General features: G+C 37.8%; 1 pseudogene; it reads left to right on the forward strand.

Annotated features, from left to right (window-relative positions):
- Window positions 1-14230: 14230 nt before the first annotated feature.
- LOC110196717 (spliceosome RNA helicase DDX39B pseudogene) lies at window positions 14231-15815 on the forward strand (annotated as a pseudogene).
- Window positions 15816-18458: the final 2643 nt, after the last annotated feature.

Here is an 18458-nt window from a genome sequence, read left to right on the forward strand (position 1 = left end):
TTATGTATGGTGCTTCTCAAGCTCTACCTTGATGCTTATTGAATATTTATAGGTAATCATTTACTTCTTCTCCAAAGGTTTTATACTCATTTAATCACTGGTTTCTCTTACTTCTTGTGGACTGGAAGTACTGTTACACTTCTGCTAAAAACTTTATAAAGTTTTGAACTTTTGTTTTCAAGATTTCCATAGAACTTGAGATCAAATTCTTTAAAATTCCACCAAGGCAGTCCTTGACCTTATTTGTGACGCCGAGGGTCATAATATATCAGTGAGAAACACAATGCTCATTTCCTGTCAGAGTAAGAAAATAGTATCTTGCTTGTTTTGTAAGCTTGTTTTTTCAAAGATCCAGACAGTTTGCCTTTGCATCTTGGGGCAAACACCTGATGGGACTAGAATTGGACTTGGCCTAATAGGAGTCTTTTAGATGAGAAATGGGAGGGCAATTCCAGAGACCACAGTCCTTCATGGAAAATATTCTTCTCTTAGAAAACTAGTAACAGAAACTCTCTTGAACAATTCAGCTGGTGTAACTGATAGGTGTTCCATAAGGGCATAGCTCTATGAGTTTGGTCCACATACAAATTGAAACTTGATCCTATGAAAAATTATAAAAAAACCAAGGAAAGTCTGAAACATTGTTCATTACATTTTTACATAAGGCTCAAATTGTTTACTTTTCAATAGGTCACATTATTATGCTCATTGCGGGGAGCATAGATCTAGAGCTGGAAAGGACCTCAGAGTTCGTGAAGTTAAACCGCTTCATTTTTAATGGATGAAGAAACAGAGGCACAGACGGAGTCAGTGATTTGACTAGGGTCACAAAGCTAATAAATGTTTGAGGTGACATTTGAACCTAGATCTTCCAGACTCCAAGTCCAGTGACCTGTCCACTATATAACACAGAGAAATTTTTAACAGAATAGAAACTTCTGTAATAAAAAAAAATTGTACTAGTAACTCTAGTTTAGTCATGAGAATAATTTCCAATCATACCCTCAAATGCAAATTCCTTTAGAAATTGCTTTTCACTTTTGTCTTAATATCTGTGGGGCCCAAGATACCACCCTGCATATAGAAATCATTTAATGAATGTTTGTTGGATTGTTTAGTTGGATGTAGTTGACTAAGCCTTTACCAAGTGACAGGTTCACAGAATCACAGAATTTTTTAGTTTGTCACAGTAAGTTAACAAATATTTATTAATCTCTTACTGTGTGCCAGGCACTGTTTAACTAGAAATATAAATAAGAAAGAAACAGAGAGAGAGACAGAGAGAGACAGAGAGAGAGAGAGAGAAAGGAAAGAAAAAAGAAAAAGAAAAAGAAAGAAAGAAAGAAAGAAAGAAAGAAAGAAAGAAAGAAAGAAAGAAAGAAAGAAAGAAAGAAAGAAGAAAGGAAGGAAGGAAGGAAGGAAGAAAGGAAGAAAGGAAGGAAGACAATCCCTGCCCTCAAGTGCCTTACATTCTAATGATGGAAAACAACACATAAAAGGAAGGTGGAAAAGGGGATAGGGGAACAAGGACTTGGTAGAGAAAGTCCTGATTGCAGACTGGAGAACAATGAGATATGCTGGCCTTCATTCCCTCTTTAAACGAAGGTTGTGGGAGGAACCATCCAATCCAAAGGTGAGCCGTCAGGGGCAGACGGTACTTCCAGTTTGTGAATTGCAGGGATATAAAGAGCTTCCAGGCTGAAGAAATTTCAGGTATACAGTCAAGGAAGCCTGGAGTACAACAATAGAGGCAATGTATTCTAATGTTGTCACTTACAGATAAGGAAACTGAGGCTCACACAGATTAAATTATATCAATGGGGTATCATGTAGAAAAGATACTGCCTCTGTTCAGATCTCTCTATTGATAGTTTTTACTTGTGTGACCTTGGTTTTTTGTTTGTTTGTTTGTTTTTTAGGCAATTGGGGTTAAGTGACTTGCCCAGGGTCACACAGCTAGTAAGTGTCAAGTATTTGGTCTGAGGCCAGATTTGAACTCAGGTCCTCCTGACTTCAGGGCCCGAGCTCTATCCACTGTGCCACCTTGCTGCCCCACATGCACGATCTTGGTCAAATCACTCAACATCCTTCGGTCTTAATTCTTCATCTCTAAAATGCAGATTTTGGATGGCAGGGCTTCTGAGATCCTTTCCAGATCTTGATCCAAATTCACAGAGCTTATTAGTGACAAAGCTAGTGCACCAATTTCTTGACTTCAGGACCCTTTCCTTTGGGTTTTATAGAATACCACTAGTTCATGTGACTCTCAATTCTGTAAAGTAATATTAGCAATATCAATCAGAAATAATTAAGTACTTACTATATTCCAGGTAGGGTAGCTAAGTGGTACAGTGGATAGAAAGAGTGCTGGGCCTAGAGTCAGGAAGATTCAATCTGTGAACCTAAGCAAGTCACTTAGCCCTGTTTGCCTCAGTTTCCTCACCTGACAAATGAGCTGGAGAAGGAAATGGCAAACTACTCCAGTATCTTTGCCAAGAAAACCCCAAATGGGGTCATGAAGAGATGGACAAAAATATAAAAATGAACCAGTCCCAGGCCCCAGTGAACTTACATTATATCAGAGGAGACAACGTGTTCACAAAGTAAACATGTAGGATTGTTTTAGCTACTTCCAGCTTTAAATCTGTAATCCTACTTTTAAGAGTTAGAGATTGGATTCAGATCTGGGTTTCTCTTGAATCCAGCTCCAACACTCCTTCCACTACACAATGACACCTCTCCAGAGCTGCAGCTATAAAAAATTTCAAAGAATTGGACAGCATTTATTTGGAGATCTTCCCATGTTTTCTCCTAGGACTCCTATTTTAACCTATGTCCTGCTGAAGCAAGCACAGGCAACTCCTATCTAGCCACTTTAAGTAGTTCAGGCCCTAAGAGATCATCTAGATTTATGGCTAATACATGGCAGTCACTGATAGTAAGATGGTGGTCTTACTCCATTTGTTAGGATAGAAACCAGAATTCTTCTTTCACAAGATAAGGGTATCATTCTACCCCCCTCCCCCCACTACCAAGTTTTCCCACAGAGTAAAGGCTAAATAAATGGCCAAACTGTAAAAATAAATATTTTTTACAAGCATTTAGAAAATAATGGGGCTAAAGGATATTCTGATTGACCTGTAACCCTTATGTAGCACCTGCAAATGTAAAAATGCCAACAGCAATTTTCAGTCCACTGTGAGAGGTTGAAGAAAACAAAGAATAGTATTAATAGTACTATACCAGAAAACTTAATGAGGAAACCCAGGCTTGTTGTTTTTTTAATAATTGACAGCTTGGGGACAAAGGTTCAGTTCTACAGATAATGATTTTTAAAAATTAAATATCTTCCAACTACTTTTCACCTGAACTTTGGGGTCAAGATAACCTTGTTGATTCAGATTTTCTAACTAAAATAGACAAAAAAGTCTGATTTCCAACACATTCTTGAGCGTTTTGAAAATGGAAGGAAGTACTAATTCTTCCCTACCCTCCCTCTGATTTATGTTCAAACAAAAGTTGAATGATTCCTTTCAGGTACATGAGAGTGGTCATTCTAGTCCAGGGTTTTATCATTCTACAGACAATCTTTCTGACTCAATAAGACAACTGGCCTGACTTTCACAAAGCTTGATTTATTACTATACATGTTCCCTGGTCCTATACAAATATGTTTAAAGTTTGTAACTTAAGAAATTGTGCTTTATATTCACTCCTTCCTTTTTTGGTAAGAGAGTCTCCAAGGTAGTGCTCAACTAATCTGTGCGTGGCCTTGTCCTGGTTAGCATTTTCATAATAATTTCGATAAAATTATAGTTTCATTCAACAAGTGTTTATTGAGCACCTTCTATATGCCAATCACTGTGCTAGGTTCTGGGGGTCCCAAAAAGGCAATAGTCCTAGCCCTCAAGGACCTTACATTCTTTTTTTTTTAAAGACAATCGGAGTGGTTAAGTGACTTGCCCAGGGTCGCACAGCTAGTAAGTGCCAAGTGTTTGATCTGAGGCTGGATCTGAAAGGCTGGTGCTTTATCCACGGTGCCACCCAGCTGCCCCCACCTTACATTCTTTCGAAGGTAAACAACATGAATAAACTACATATAAAGTAATTTCTGATGAATGGGTGGAAGGCTCTATCAACTCTTCAGCTGATCGGGTTAAAGAAGGAAACAAGCATTTATTAAGCACCTACTATGTGCCAAGCAAAGTGCTAAGTACTTTACAAATATTATTTCATTTGATCCTCACAATAACCATGGGTGATAGGTACTATTTTTAACCCCAATTTTCAGTTAAGGAAACTGTAGAGAGGGAGCTTGTGATTTGAGCAGGATCGTCTAGCAAGTAAGTGGCTGGTACCAGATATGAGCTCAAGTCTTTCTCACTCCAGATGGGCCACTTAGCCTCCTCAGTGAGGATGCCCCTGAGGTGAGCCTTGAAAGAAAGTAAGGATTCTTTTTTAAATGTGAGGTACATCTATAATGCCCAATTAATCAATGGATCAAACTCAAGGCAAATAAATCCTTAATCAATTTTAGAGCAACAAAGTGCTTTGATCATTGGATAAAGACAAATGACATCATGCAAGAAATATTTTGTGATTGTCTGAAGGAATCAGACACACCTCTGGGCTTGTGTAGAACCCAGAAAGTCAGAGGAGGACAATCATGAAGAGCATTACAATCCTGCCATGTAAAGGTCAGTGGAAGAAACCAAAGGCAGCTAGGTGGAGGCTGAGAGAAGGCAATGTGGTATATAGTTGGTAGAGTGCTTGTGTTGGAGACAGGAAGACCTGGGTTCAACTCTAGTCTCAGACACTTATTAGTTCAGTGACCCTGGGAAAGTTACTTAGCTTCTCTCTTTTTTTTTTTCTCATTTGTTAAATGTAGATAATACTAGTAGGCCAGCTAGGTGGCGCAGTGGATACAGAGCTGGGCCTAGAGTCAGGAAATTCCTGAGTTCAAATCTAGCCTCAGACACTAGCTGTGTGACCCTGGGTAAGTCACTTAACCTTGTTTGCCTCAGTTTCCTCATTTGTAAAATGAGTTAGAGAAGGAAATTACAAACCACTCCAGTATTTTTGCTAAGAAAACCCCAAATGAGGCAGCTAGATGGCACAGTGGATAGAGCTCCAGCCTCGGAGTCAGGAAGACCTGAGTTCAAATTCGGCCTCAAACACTTGACACTCACTAGCTTTGTGACTCTGGGCAAGTCAATTAAGACTGCCTCACCAAAAAAAGAGAAGAAAAGAAAACCCCAAATGGGGTCATGAAGGGTCGTTGTGAGGATAAAAATGAGGTACTATTTGCGATTTGCAAACATTAGAATGCTACACAAATGCTATTAATATGATTATTTTTAAGTGTTTAGAAGGGATGAGAAAGAAGGATTAGACTTGTTCTGTTTAGTCCCAAAGGAAAGCAGCAAGAAGACATTGCAAAATGGTAGATTTAGGCTTGATGTCAGGAAAATCTTCCTAAACAACAGAACCATTCAAAAGTAGAAGGGGCTGCCACAGGAGGTACCTTTACTAGTGGTCTTCAGTCGGCAGCTGGATGCTCACTTACTGGGGACGTTATAGCTAATTTTCAGTAAGGTATGGGTCCAACTACATGATCTCAGTCAACTCTTCCAGCTGAGGGGCCATGAAAAATCTCTGTGAAGTTCATTTGTAGAAATAATAAAATAGTAGCAGATAAAGCATTGCATCTTGTTCTTTTGGAAGATTTCTGAATTGATGTACAACAGATAGAGAGAAAGTGATTAAAAAGATGCATAAATCAGTTTTCATTTTATGCTAGTTTTGGTGGCTGGCATTTATGTACTGTTTGCATTAAGTAAGTGCTAACTAGGATTAAAATAGAGAAGTAGGTAGGGTTACAGTTCATGACTTCACTGAGGAAGAAATTAGAGAGTGGCACGGTGTCCTGATGCCTTTGCAAACCAGGTCACACCAATGGGCAGACATTTAACAGTTTGCAAATGATTTACTGGCAACACAGTCAGTGATCCTGAAATTTCTACCTCTATCCTAGAGGCAGAAGTGGAAGGAAGTCTTTGCCTGCGCTGGGGAGACCTAGGTTTGAGTTCTAGTTTGTAATTCACTAGCTCTGTGAGTGTAGATAATTCACTGAATTTCTCTGAGCCTAAATTTCATATAATCATTGAAAGAAAGATTTAGAGCTAGAAGAGACTTTAGACACCACTGAATCCAACTACCTCATTTTACAGATGAGGATACTGAGGCTGAGAGCCCAGAATTGCCCAGAGAGATACTAGAGGGTAAGCATCTGAGGAAGAATTTGAACCCAGATCATCTGACTCCAAATCCAGTGCCTTATCCATTATACTAAACTGTCTCTTTCCTCATTTCTGAAATAGGTATAATATGTGTACTAGTAACCTCAGATAGTTGTTGAACAGATTCATTCATTTATTTAGCAGGCATTTATTAAATGTTTACTATGTGAAGATCAGTAAGGTAGGTATTAGGCAGGTACAAAGTTTAGGTAAGGCATGGTCTCTGCCCTAATGGAGTCAACATTCTAATAGCAGAATAAGACAAATTACTGCAAGACAAATTCCTCCAAGAGGTCCATCATTCTCAACAGAAAAGCCTTCTTGACAGAGGTGGCATTTGAGTTAGGTTTGAAAGAACAGATCAGGATGGAACAGGTAAAAGGGGAGTGGATGTTCCAGGAATAGGGAAGAGCATAAGTAATGGCAAGGAAGGAAGGAAAGAAGCACGGAGCATGGGTGAAGAAAAGAGGAGTCCAATATGGCTGGAGCATAGATACATAAAAGAGAATAATGTGATAAAGCTAGAAAGAAACAGTGGCCCAAACTGTGCATGGCTTTGAAAGCCAGGCAAAAGGAGCTTAAAATTTACTAAATAGATAATAGGGAGATACTGAAATTTTTTAAGTGAAAAGGTGACATTCATCAAATGCATGCTTTTGGGGTGGGGAGGGAAAGTCCAGTCCTGTGACTTTAGGTCTCTTCTGCCACCATTATAGATCAGTGACTCCTTGGTAACTTTTAGTCTTATGAGTTGCCTGAGGCCTTGAGAGGTCAAGCAACTTGCCAGTGCTCACATAGCTTGTACATATTAGAGACAGACTTGAACCCAGGTCTTGCCACCTCCCAAGTTGACCCCTTATCCACTATGCTATGATTTCTCTCATTTTATTCTTTATTTTTATCTTTAAGGCATTCTACACACCTTAACTCGTGTAAGTAAGATTCCTAGGTAAAGCAAATAAGTATTATCCATATTTTATGCAGATTAGCTCCTTGCCTAAAGCTCCTCAAAAAGATGCTGGCTCTTAAATTGCCTGCATCTGCTAGTATACACTACTTTCTCTCAAGATTAACTCTAATGCATTTTTGTTGTTCAATCCATCTCTGAGTCTCCATGACCCCATTTTGGGGCTTTTGTAGCAAAGATACTGAAGTGGTTTGCCATTTCCTTCTCCAGTTCATTTTACAAATGAGGAACTGAGGCAAACAGGATTAAATAACTTACCCAGGGTCACACAGCTAATAAAGTATCTGAGGCCAGATTTGAACTTATAAAGTTGAGTCATCCTGATTCCAAGCCCAATGCTCTATCCACTCTGCCACCTAGCTGCCCAACTCTGATGCACAGAGTCTGCCTATTTGGCCCTTGAAGAGACAGAAAATGGAAGTATTAAAGAAAATTTTCTATGCAATATTTTCAAAAAGTTTTATTTACAGATAAATACAATTTCTTCATTGGGTAAGAGTTTGCCTCAAAGGTCCCTTCTAATCCTGAAATTCTATGATACCAATGTAATTCACTTAAAAAATTTTATTGTCTAGTCTTATAAAGAGTTATTTTACATTGCACTTTACTAATGTATCAATCTCATTTTTCATTATCATACCCTAGAATAAAAATTTTGTTAGCAAATATTATTATTTACATATTTCTGAGAAATACATTTTTCCAACTCTTTTCTCTACTTATTTGTAAGCTAAATGCATAGTTACCTGAGCACCAAATGAAAATAATAGAATTTCAGAACTAAAAGAAGAAAAATTCTAATCAACCCCAAATTTTTACAAATGAAGGAACTCAGGTCTTGAGAGTGATTTATATGAGGCCACATAGTGAAAGAGCCGCTGTAGGACCCAAGTTCCCAGAATATGAAATTTTAAAATTCACTCTATAAAGTGGGTGTAAGAGTTAAAAAACCTAAAACTTAAGGATCGACTTTTGTCATATCCTCTGTGACAAATAAAAGTTAAACTATTATAAATATCCTTTCATAGTTTCCACTGACTACAACATACATCAAAGATATGTTACTATTTTTTCCCTAAGGCACCTCAGAATTTATGAGGGGAGGGAAATGTGTACAGACTAAAATGAACACAGGTTCCATGAAAAATGAGTCATGTTCTCTGAAATTAAAAAAAAGTCCTGTCATACACATACACACAAAGATAATGCAAAAAATCCTATACAAACAAGAGTTCAACTATGAAAACCAGAATGAATGGAAAGGACTTAGGGAAACTTGAAAGTAGAATTTGTTTTAACCCAAGACCTAGAACTAGTTTTAGGTTTGCATGAACTAGATTCAATCTTATTGGATTCTCAATAATCATTTTATATGAATTTTGTATGAATGCATATCATGGGAGGAACTCAGGATTTTTAGCTCAGGAAGAGAAGACATATCTCTATAAAAGTCTTCAGATATGGTTCATGACTACAAAGACAAGAAACAATATATGTATCCAATGATTTGGGAATGGCTTTTTTTAAATTGTAGTATATGAATGGAATAGAATGCCATAAGAAATGTAAATATAAAGAAGAAATATGGGAAAACATGAACTAATACAGAGTGAAGAAAGCTGAACCAAAACAACATATACTCTGACTATAAGTATATCAGTAATAATAACAGCAAAGAAGTGAAGGAGGATACAAGGAAGAAAATTTCAGAAGAGAATGAATAGGACCTCTAAAATTACTTTATTAATGTTAATATACACTTTAAAAAACAAAATAATGGAAACTTACTGATTATATACAATCTTAATCACTTTTTTCTTTTAAATATCTTATGGATGTTCGCTACATTTATAATTTAAAAAAAATAATTCTCCCTGTCCCACTCTCCCTCTTCTTCCTCCCAAAAAAAAGAAGCAAAAAAGGGCTCTAATCTAACGAGGTGCTTTTTATTCACACATTAAAATCATATAAGATTTCTCGATTGATACAACTGCAGAGACAAAACTTTGTACAGTTGTTCTCAGAGTATTACTATCATTCAAGGCATGAACTAGAGAGTTAAGGAGAAAGTAGGTAAGAAAAAAACATGCAAACAATGGTCAAAGCATTTTTTTCCATATTAATCCTTGTTTTTTTCAAGAATACAAGCTCATTAAGTGTATAGAACGTTTTTCATTTTTATCTTCATGTCCCCAGCATCCCTTGCACGTGGTGCTTAATAAATGTTTGTTGAATTGTATTTTCAGACTGGGTAACACATACATATAATAAATATGAGAGAGATGAAAAAAAAAGGTAGTATTTTAGATCCAAGAAAAAAGGATCTTTACTGACTAGGGGAGATTAGACAAAGCTTTACAGAAGGGTCAGCATCTGAGCTACACTACAAATGATGTATAGATTTCCAATAGACAATGGTGGGGAGGCAATCCAGACATGAATTGGGAGGGTGGGGTGGGAGAAAGTGAGGCAATCAAATGAGCTCCCCTGATCAACCAATCTTCTTTGTAGGAGACCTGTATGCTACTTAAATAATATTATACCAGAATTTAGCATTATAGTGGAGAAGTCGGGTTTCTTGGCAGTATCAGCCTTGAGTTTGCCTCTATGATAATGCGAAAATCAATAGATCAGAGATCTGACTTCCTAGTCTTAGCCTTTTTTTGAGTCATGGAGCCCTTTGACAATTTGGTGAAGCCTTTGGACTCCTCAGAATAAAATGCATAAAACAAAATACATGGGATTACAAAGGAAACTAATTGTATTGAAATACAGCTATCAAAAAGTAACAACAACCACAGCAAAAAACAAGTTCACAGGTGTCAGGCGAAGAAAAAAAAAACCCTCACATACATGACCTCATTACTGGCAAAGCAGGAAGGGGATTTCTCCCTTTCCTCTCCTCAATCCAAGAGTTTTTTTTGTGGTGACTTGGGGCAAAAGCATGTTCAGTTGAATTCACTAAACATTTATTAAGTGTCTACTATGTGCTGGGCATTGTGCTAAGCCCTGGGGTTACAAATAAGAAAATGAAAGACAATCCCTGCCCTCCAGGAACTAACAATCTAATGGAGGAAGGCAATAAACAAAAGGAAGCTGAAAAGCTGGGGGTAGAGGGATAAAAAAGGGGATCAAGGGGTACTTGGGAACCTGATGTTCTGTGGTATCCACTAGAAACCAAGCACAGCTGCTGATGAAAAAAGAAGAGTAGCCACATGCCACCGCTAGACATGTGCTTAACCACACAGCCCAAGAGGAGTGTTTTAAGACTGGACATATTCTCAGCCCAAAGGATGACAGCAGTTGCGGGAGGGGCGGGGTAAGAAGGGGGTTGTGGGTAGAGAAGCTACCAAGAGCTCCTCAAAAAGAGATACATAGATCTTGGCTGCCTAGGAAATCAAGATCCATGTATTTCTTTTTGAGGAACTCAGTACTCCTCCCAAAGGCTGCCATCCCTTGGGATGACATTATGTATTATATGTGACATATATATTATACATACACACACACACACACACATACACACATATAATATACATGTATAGCCTTCTAACCAGAGAAAGATTTATTGGGCAAAACAAAAATAGCAAATGTAATTTTAGGCTGACTTAGGAGAAGCATAGTGTCCAGAACTTAGGCAATTGATAGTCTTTTTGGATTCTTCCCTGTTCAGATCACATCCAGAAGATTCTGCTCAGTTCTAGGCACTATAATTTAGGAAGATTATTGAAAAGCTAGAGGGGGTCCAGAGAAGAAGAATCAGTATAGTAGCAAGCATGCCATATGATGACTAGTGGAAGGGACTAGAAATATTCAGCTTGAGGAAAGGAATTTATCAGATTATAAATTTAGACCCAGAAGGTACTTTGGAGATCATCTAATCCAACTCTTCATTTTGGAGATGAGAAAACTAAGACCCAGCAAGGATAGGTGAATTAATTAATAATCACACAATCAATAAGTATCAGAGCCAGGATCTGAATCCAGATCCTCTGATTCCAAATCTATCACTCTTTCTTCTGTACCCCATGAAGAACTGACATGTGGAAAGCGTATTCTTTTTGGCTCAAGAGCACAGTACTAAGTACAATGTCTAAAGGTTGCAAAAATACAGATGTAGACTCAACGTAAGGAAAAAGAACAATTAAAGCTATCTACAAATGGAATGGGACTCAAGAGGTTCCCTCTCTCTCTAGAAGTCTTACAACGAAAGCTAGACAATCACTTGTTCAGCATTCTGTAGAAAGGCTCTTTAAAGAAAAGTCTTTGTTGATATAAACAACATAGACATTTCAATATACAAACAACAGAAAAAGAGGACTACACATGAAACACTGAACTTCTGTTCGTTTTAAAAATATGTTAAATTTAACATGATATCAACAAAATTGCCCTATTTGTCTTTGTCCCCTTTTCATCTTCCTTCTGCTATCTTCTGTATATTTTTCAAATATTTTGCTAATACTTTCCTTTTTTCCCCTTTTTTGTATCACTTTTACTAGCTATCCATTCTGTATTTCTACAACTATCTGTCACCCAAAGAAAAGTCCTCCCTTGTAACAAATAAGTGTAGTCAAACAAAACAGTTTCACACTTCCAAACATATGAACAATTCTTCACCTTCAATCCATCATTTCTCTGACAAGAGGCAGGAAGCATGCTTTATCATCAGTCTTAAGTCATAAATTGCCATTGCATTAATCTGAGCTCTGAAGTCTTTCAAGGTTGTTTTCCTTTATATTACTGTCATCATTACATAAAATTTTCTCTTAGTTATGTTCATTGACTCTGCATCAGTTCCTGAAAGTCTTTTCTAAGTTCTTCTGAACCTGCATATTAGTTACTTCTTAGGCTCAGTAGTATCCATTACATTCATATGCTATACATTTATTCAGCCATTTCCTAATTGATGAGTATCCAGTTTGTTGCCTGTTCTTTACTATAACATACAATATTGCTACATTTATACATATTCTTTTCCTCTGTCTTTGACATATGCTGATTCTTTCTTCACTCAACCCAAACCTATAGGCTGTTTTTTATACTTTCTTTCTCTTCTTTTCCTCCCTTCCTTTATCATTTGCCTTACAAAACTGAAGTTTCTTTTGCTTGTGATTATTCTATCTCCAACTCTTACCTAGGGAGAGTACATTCTCAACAGTAACCAGAATTTCAAACAAGTCCATGAAAATTATGGAGGCCAACTTCCCATGCATGTTCACCATTCCAAAATTTTTCTCTTTATTGCTTCCTTCAATGAAGTGTCCTCTTTGTCTGTGTCTCCTAAAGATTATCTGGTGCCAATTCAATAAGTCCCTTACATAAATACAATGTCACTTAGCCTCTGTTCACCTCAGTTTTCTCATATATAAAATGAGGATAAAAATAGCACCTTCCAAGTTGTAGTATATGAATGTAATGGAATACTATTGTACTATAAGAAATGATGAACAGGCTGACTTCAGAAAAACCTGGAAAGACTCATATGGTCTGATGCTGAGTGAAGTGAGCAGAACCAAGAGAACGTTGTACACAATAACAGCCATGTTGTGCAATGACTAATACTGATAGACATACCCCTTCCCAGCAGTACAAGAATCTAAGACATCTCCAAAGGCCTCATGATGGAAAATACTATCCACATCCAAAGAAAGAACTATGGAATCTGAATGCAGATTAAAGAATACTGTTTGCTATTTTTTTTCCTCTTGTTTAATTTTGTTTCTTGCTGGTGGTTCCTCCTATTGGTTCTAATTCTTACTTGCGGCATCACTAATGTGAAAATAAGTTTAATAGGAATGTATATGTATAGCCTATATCAGATCGAACAGCATCTTGGGGAGGGTGGTGGGGAGGAAGGGAGAGAAAAATTTTAAACTCAAAAGCATATGGAAGTGATTGTTGATAAATCAAAAGAAATTAATTAAAAAAAAAGAAAAACAAAAAAAAGCACCTTCCTCTCAAAGTTATTATGAGGATAAAATAAGATAATATTTGTGAATCAATTTGCAAACCTTAAAGTGCCACATAAATGCTAGCTATTAATATTATCATTATTAGATAAGCACCAGCATTTTAGAAGCGCAAAAGTCAAACTTCTCATATTAGCCTCAATATCAATTTTTGTAAAAGATTCAGTAGTAGTTTAGTATGGATCAGTACTTTAACATCCAACTATGCAAAAATCATCTCAAAAGGAATTTATCTGTCTTGTAAAGGAAACATAATGGAAAAACTGACTCTACAATTATACCCTAAAATAATAGAAAGAAAAATAAATTGCCAATTCAATCCCTAAAACTAGAATAGCCAATAACAAAAGGCTCAAATATAGAATCTCTCCAGAGGATTCCACATATGCAAAGGGCTCAATATCTATCCTGGATAAGCCCCTAAAACAGCAAAGACCTCTGAACCTGCATGAACAACATTAGGGTTCCCAAAGAGAGGTTAGCTACAGCAATAATGCAAAGCCAAAACAATAACAGTAACAATAATAATGATGATAATTTTTGAAATTTAAGAAGCCAGAACTAGAAGAATAGAGTATACCTTATGATGACATGATGAAAAAATGAGAATAAATGAACAAAGAATTCTGATGGAGACTTTGAGGAAATGACTGAAATAGTGTTATGATACTCTTATTTAAAATTAATTAATGCATATATTCCTATGCAAGAGGAGTTTCCCTAATGAGACTTCACCAAAAGCTGGAGTTTGGGGGCACAGAAAGAGATATCGAAACGTAAAGAGGTGAGGAAAGCAGGGACTAGAAGTAGAGGCCACTTTCCTAGGTCACCACTGCTGCCACCACCAGAAGCATTTCTCCCCTGTTCAGCTCTCAACTTTGAAATCAGTGTCTTGGTTTTCCTCTTGTCGCTCCTCGAAATTCTACCACACCAGCTCATCTGCCCTAGTGTTCCTAGAGCTTATTTAGACTTGCCCTTCCCCTGACCCAGCCATGGGAGAGAAGGATATGGACAATGAACTCCTGGATTATGAAGATGATGAAGTGGAGATAGCAGCCAAGAGGGATGGAGCTGAGGCCCATTCAAAGGATACTGTGGAAGGTTCCTACATCTCCCTCCAGAAGTCTGGCTTCTATGACTTTCCACTTAAGCCAGAGCTACTCTAGGCTATCCTAGATTGTGGCTTTAAGCATCTGAAGTTCAGCATGAGTGTATCCCTCAGGCCATCCTGGAAATAGATTTCTTGTACCAGACCAAATCAGGCATAGGAAAGACAGCTGTGTTTGTGCTAGCCATGCTGCAGTAATCTCTGCCAGTCACTGGTCAGATTTCTCTGCTAGTTATATGTCACACTCAGGAAGTGACCTTTCAGATTAGCAAGGAATATGAGTATTTCTCCAAATACATGCCCAATGTCAAGGTGGTGGTGGTTTTTAGTAATCTATCAATAACGAAGGATGAGAGAGGTGGTACAGAGGAAGAATTGCCCATGTATTGTTATGGAGTTACTGTTGTTGTGTCTAACTCTTTGTGACCCCATTTGGTGTTTTCTCGGCAAAGATACTAGAGTGCTTTGCCATTTCTTTCTCCAGTTCATTTTACAGGTGATGAACCTAGGCAAACAGGGTTAAATGATTTGCCTGGGGTCATAGAGCTAGAAAGTGTCTGAGGGCAGATTTGAACTCAGGAAGATGAGTCTTCCTGATGCCAGGCCTGGGCTCTATCCACTGCACCAGCTAGCTACCCTTCATTGTCATGGGGATCCCGACCCAAAATAAAAATCTCATTCTTGAAAAAAGATTTTATCCTGAATAAGTATAACAAAATGCTCAACCACTGTGAAATGTATGAATATCCAGGAAATTTTCCACATAATCCATCAAGGGAAGTTGTTCATGATATTGAATGCCACTCAGAACAAAAAGATCTGCCTGGTATGTTCATGAAAAATTCAATGGAGATCTTCATAAATGATGAGACAGAGCCGAACCTACATGGGCTGCAACAGTATTATGTAAACTGAGGGACAATGAGAAGAATTAAAAACTCGTTGACTTCCTGGATATTCTTAAGTTCAACCAGGTAGAGCTCTTTGTGAAATTTGTGCAGCACTGCATCCTACTGGCCCAACTTCCAGTGAAATAGAACTTCCCAGCCATATCCATTGTAGGATGTCCCGAGGGGAGAGGTCGTCCCAGTATCAGCAGCTCAAGGATTTCCAGGGCCATATTCTCATGGTCGCTATCCTGTTTGACCAGAGCATAGATAATGAATGAGTGAACACTGCCCTCAACTACAACATGCCAGAGAACTTGGAGTGACCAGGGCAGATTGGTTTAGTACAAAGGGTTTGTCATGACATTTGTGTTAGATGAAAATGATGCCAACATCCTCAAAGATATCTAGGCTCACTTCAAGGTCAACATCAGTGAATTATTGTTGTTGTTGTTGTTGGTCCTTTGTCCTCAGAGAGGACCAATGACATCAGATGGGTGATGTCTTGATTTGCAAGTGAATTTCATTAGTGAACTGTCTGATGAAATGGACCTTTCTTCCTACATTGAGCAGACATGGTAGAGGCCTCAGACTTTCTTTGGAGTATGATATACCCTTTCCCTTCCCAGGAGCTAAACACCTGGGCACTAAAGTAAAGGAGATACTATTGCCACCTACTCAAAGACCTTGTTCATGTCATCCTCGAAACTCCTTTCTTGATTTGCCCTGTTGGACTTGTTTTAACAAAACTAAAAATGAAACAACGAAAGGAAAACATAAAGCAGAAGACTGGCAGATATAAAATAAATATCCCTACTCTGGAAAGAGTCTGAGGCTTGAATAGCTAAATTACACATGAAGAGGCCAGCCAGAAAATAATTTGTCTCTAGCCGACAGATTACATTTATGCTTTTGTCCCTAGGCACTTAGAGTATGATCCTCAAAGGAGTAGGGAGGTGGTCCTAACTAAATTGAAAGTAATCGCCTTAAGGCAAGTGCAGTGCCTTATTGAGAAAAGAAACATTTGATGCTGAAGGACTGTCTTGCTGAAGAGGCTAGATCTCTCCCATGTCCTGCCTGGAGAGGACAAATATCAGAGCTGAGGCTCTCTGGGAGTTAAAGACTTCTGCTGTTTCGAAGCTAAAAGTTGTTAGTAGAAAGAACTTTTTAGCTAAAAACAGCATTCTGGCTGAAGAGATTGGTAGCAGTTCCACCCAGCCAAGCCAGTAGAAAAAGACTTTATAAAGCTGCGTACCTAAGAGCAAGCTGGAACAGTTCACACAAATACCCCATCCAGCAGAGACATCACGTTCTCAGAAGAGCCCAGAAGCTGAGCAACCTGTTTGGCCCAGGCAGGCAGCAATAGACGAGCAGCAGAACTGCCTAGCTGGCAGCTGTTTCCCAGTCCAGGAGCAGTTAATCCTGCTTGCCCACCACAGGGGCTGAATGATCTGCTTGACCCAGCCCAACCTTGGACTCGCCCACCAACTCAAGTCACCACACCTTGCAAAGAGGCAATACAGCTGTATCACAAGTGCTACAACCTACAATGAACATTATAAGGACTTTTTGGAGAAAGAAAGAGTAGCAAGATTCCATAGTTCTAGAGTTGTGGTTGCCTGAGCAATGTGTGTCCCTTACACATGTACCCCACTACCATTGCAGTCTAAGATTATGCCCCCTGTTCCCCTCATGAACTCTGTGTGTATTTGTGGCAGAATGCACCCATGTTGTTGAGGGGTGAGAAATACTTTGTAATTACCATTCTTGCTATATTGTTTTTTTTAAAGTCTTTTCTAAAGAACTATCTGATTCTACTGCCTGATCGATTATAGGAAACATATGAGTGGGGCCCCATGAACTATTGCTCAAAAGGATATTCATTCACCCTCAAGTTATTCTTAGAGTCCTGAAAGTACTAGCAATCAACCTTTTAGGGACCAAACCTGCCAGTGCCTTTGAAAGTTAAGCAAAGTGAGACTTGAGGGAGGTATTGCACATACAAAAGCATTCTAATCCATAAATAAATTAATGTTATTATCACCAATGATAACGAGAATAGATCATAAAAATCAGGAAATCCACTTAATATATATATATATATATATGTATATATGTATGTATATATATACATACATATATATATATATATGTATTTAAATCTAGATAGAGTAAGCTGGCTGTTTAATTAGTTCTATCATTATCAACCCATTCTGCATTTGATTTTCCAAGTTAGTTTATCAATGAGATTAAATTCGTTGTGATAACCAAAATAGATATCAGGATGGTTATCTGAGCCATAGCTAGAGTTGGAATAGAATGAATATTAAGTTAGTATAGAAAATAATAAAAGCATCTGCCCTTCTTTACTTGTAATCAAGTTCAATCTTTATTATCTAGATACTGAAAATACAGAAAAGAGCATGCCGCTGAGGACTGAGTCAGAAACTAATGACCTGCATGACAATAACTGCATCTGCAGAGGTAGAAAAATGAGGTACTAGGAAAGAATCACAAGTAGTGTAATGGAATGGAAAATCTTCAGTCAAGATACTGTCTGGATATAGAATACTAGTTTTTCATTTAATTCTGTTTTAGAAGGGATGTATTCAAAGAGATCAAAAAAAGAAAGAAAAAAGTTCATGTGCACAAAAATATTTATAGCAGCTGTTTTTGCTACAGCAAAGAACTGGAAATTAAGAGGACGTCCATCAGTTGTGGAATGGATGAACAAAGTATGGTGTATGTATGCCATGAAATATAGCTGTGCTCTAAGAAATGATGCTAGGGATGGGTTCAGTGAAACGTGGAAAAACTTGTATGAACTGATGGAGACTGAAGTGAGCAAGAACCAAAAACACAATTTATACAATAACAACATTGTAAAGACAATCTTTAAAGACTTAAGAGATCTAATGAATGATACTGGAGGACTGATAAAGAATGCCAACTACCTTGCAACAGGTGATAGACTCACGATGCAGATATATTTTTGTAGACCAAGATACATTTTTGAAGATGGCAAATGTAAGATTTTGTTTTGCTTGATTTGTTTCTCTTCCCACCCCCCCACCCCCCATGGGACTAGGTGAAAGGTGGGAAAGAGAGAAAATACAATTACTTTTAATTGAAAAGAAGTAACTTTTTAAAAATAAAGGTCTTCTTCGTATTGAATTGAAAGCTGCCTCCCCAGACCTTCCACCTACTCATCCTTCTTCTGCATTC

Source organism: Phascolarctos cinereus, unplaced genomic scaffold (genome assembly GCF_003287225.1).
Source record: "Phascolarctos cinereus isolate Bilbo 61053 unplaced genomic scaffold, phaCin_HiC Scaffold_4;HRSCAF=312, whole genome shotgun sequence".
NCBI lineage: Eukaryota > Metazoa > Chordata > Mammalia > Diprotodontia > Phascolarctidae > Phascolarctos > Phascolarctos cinereus.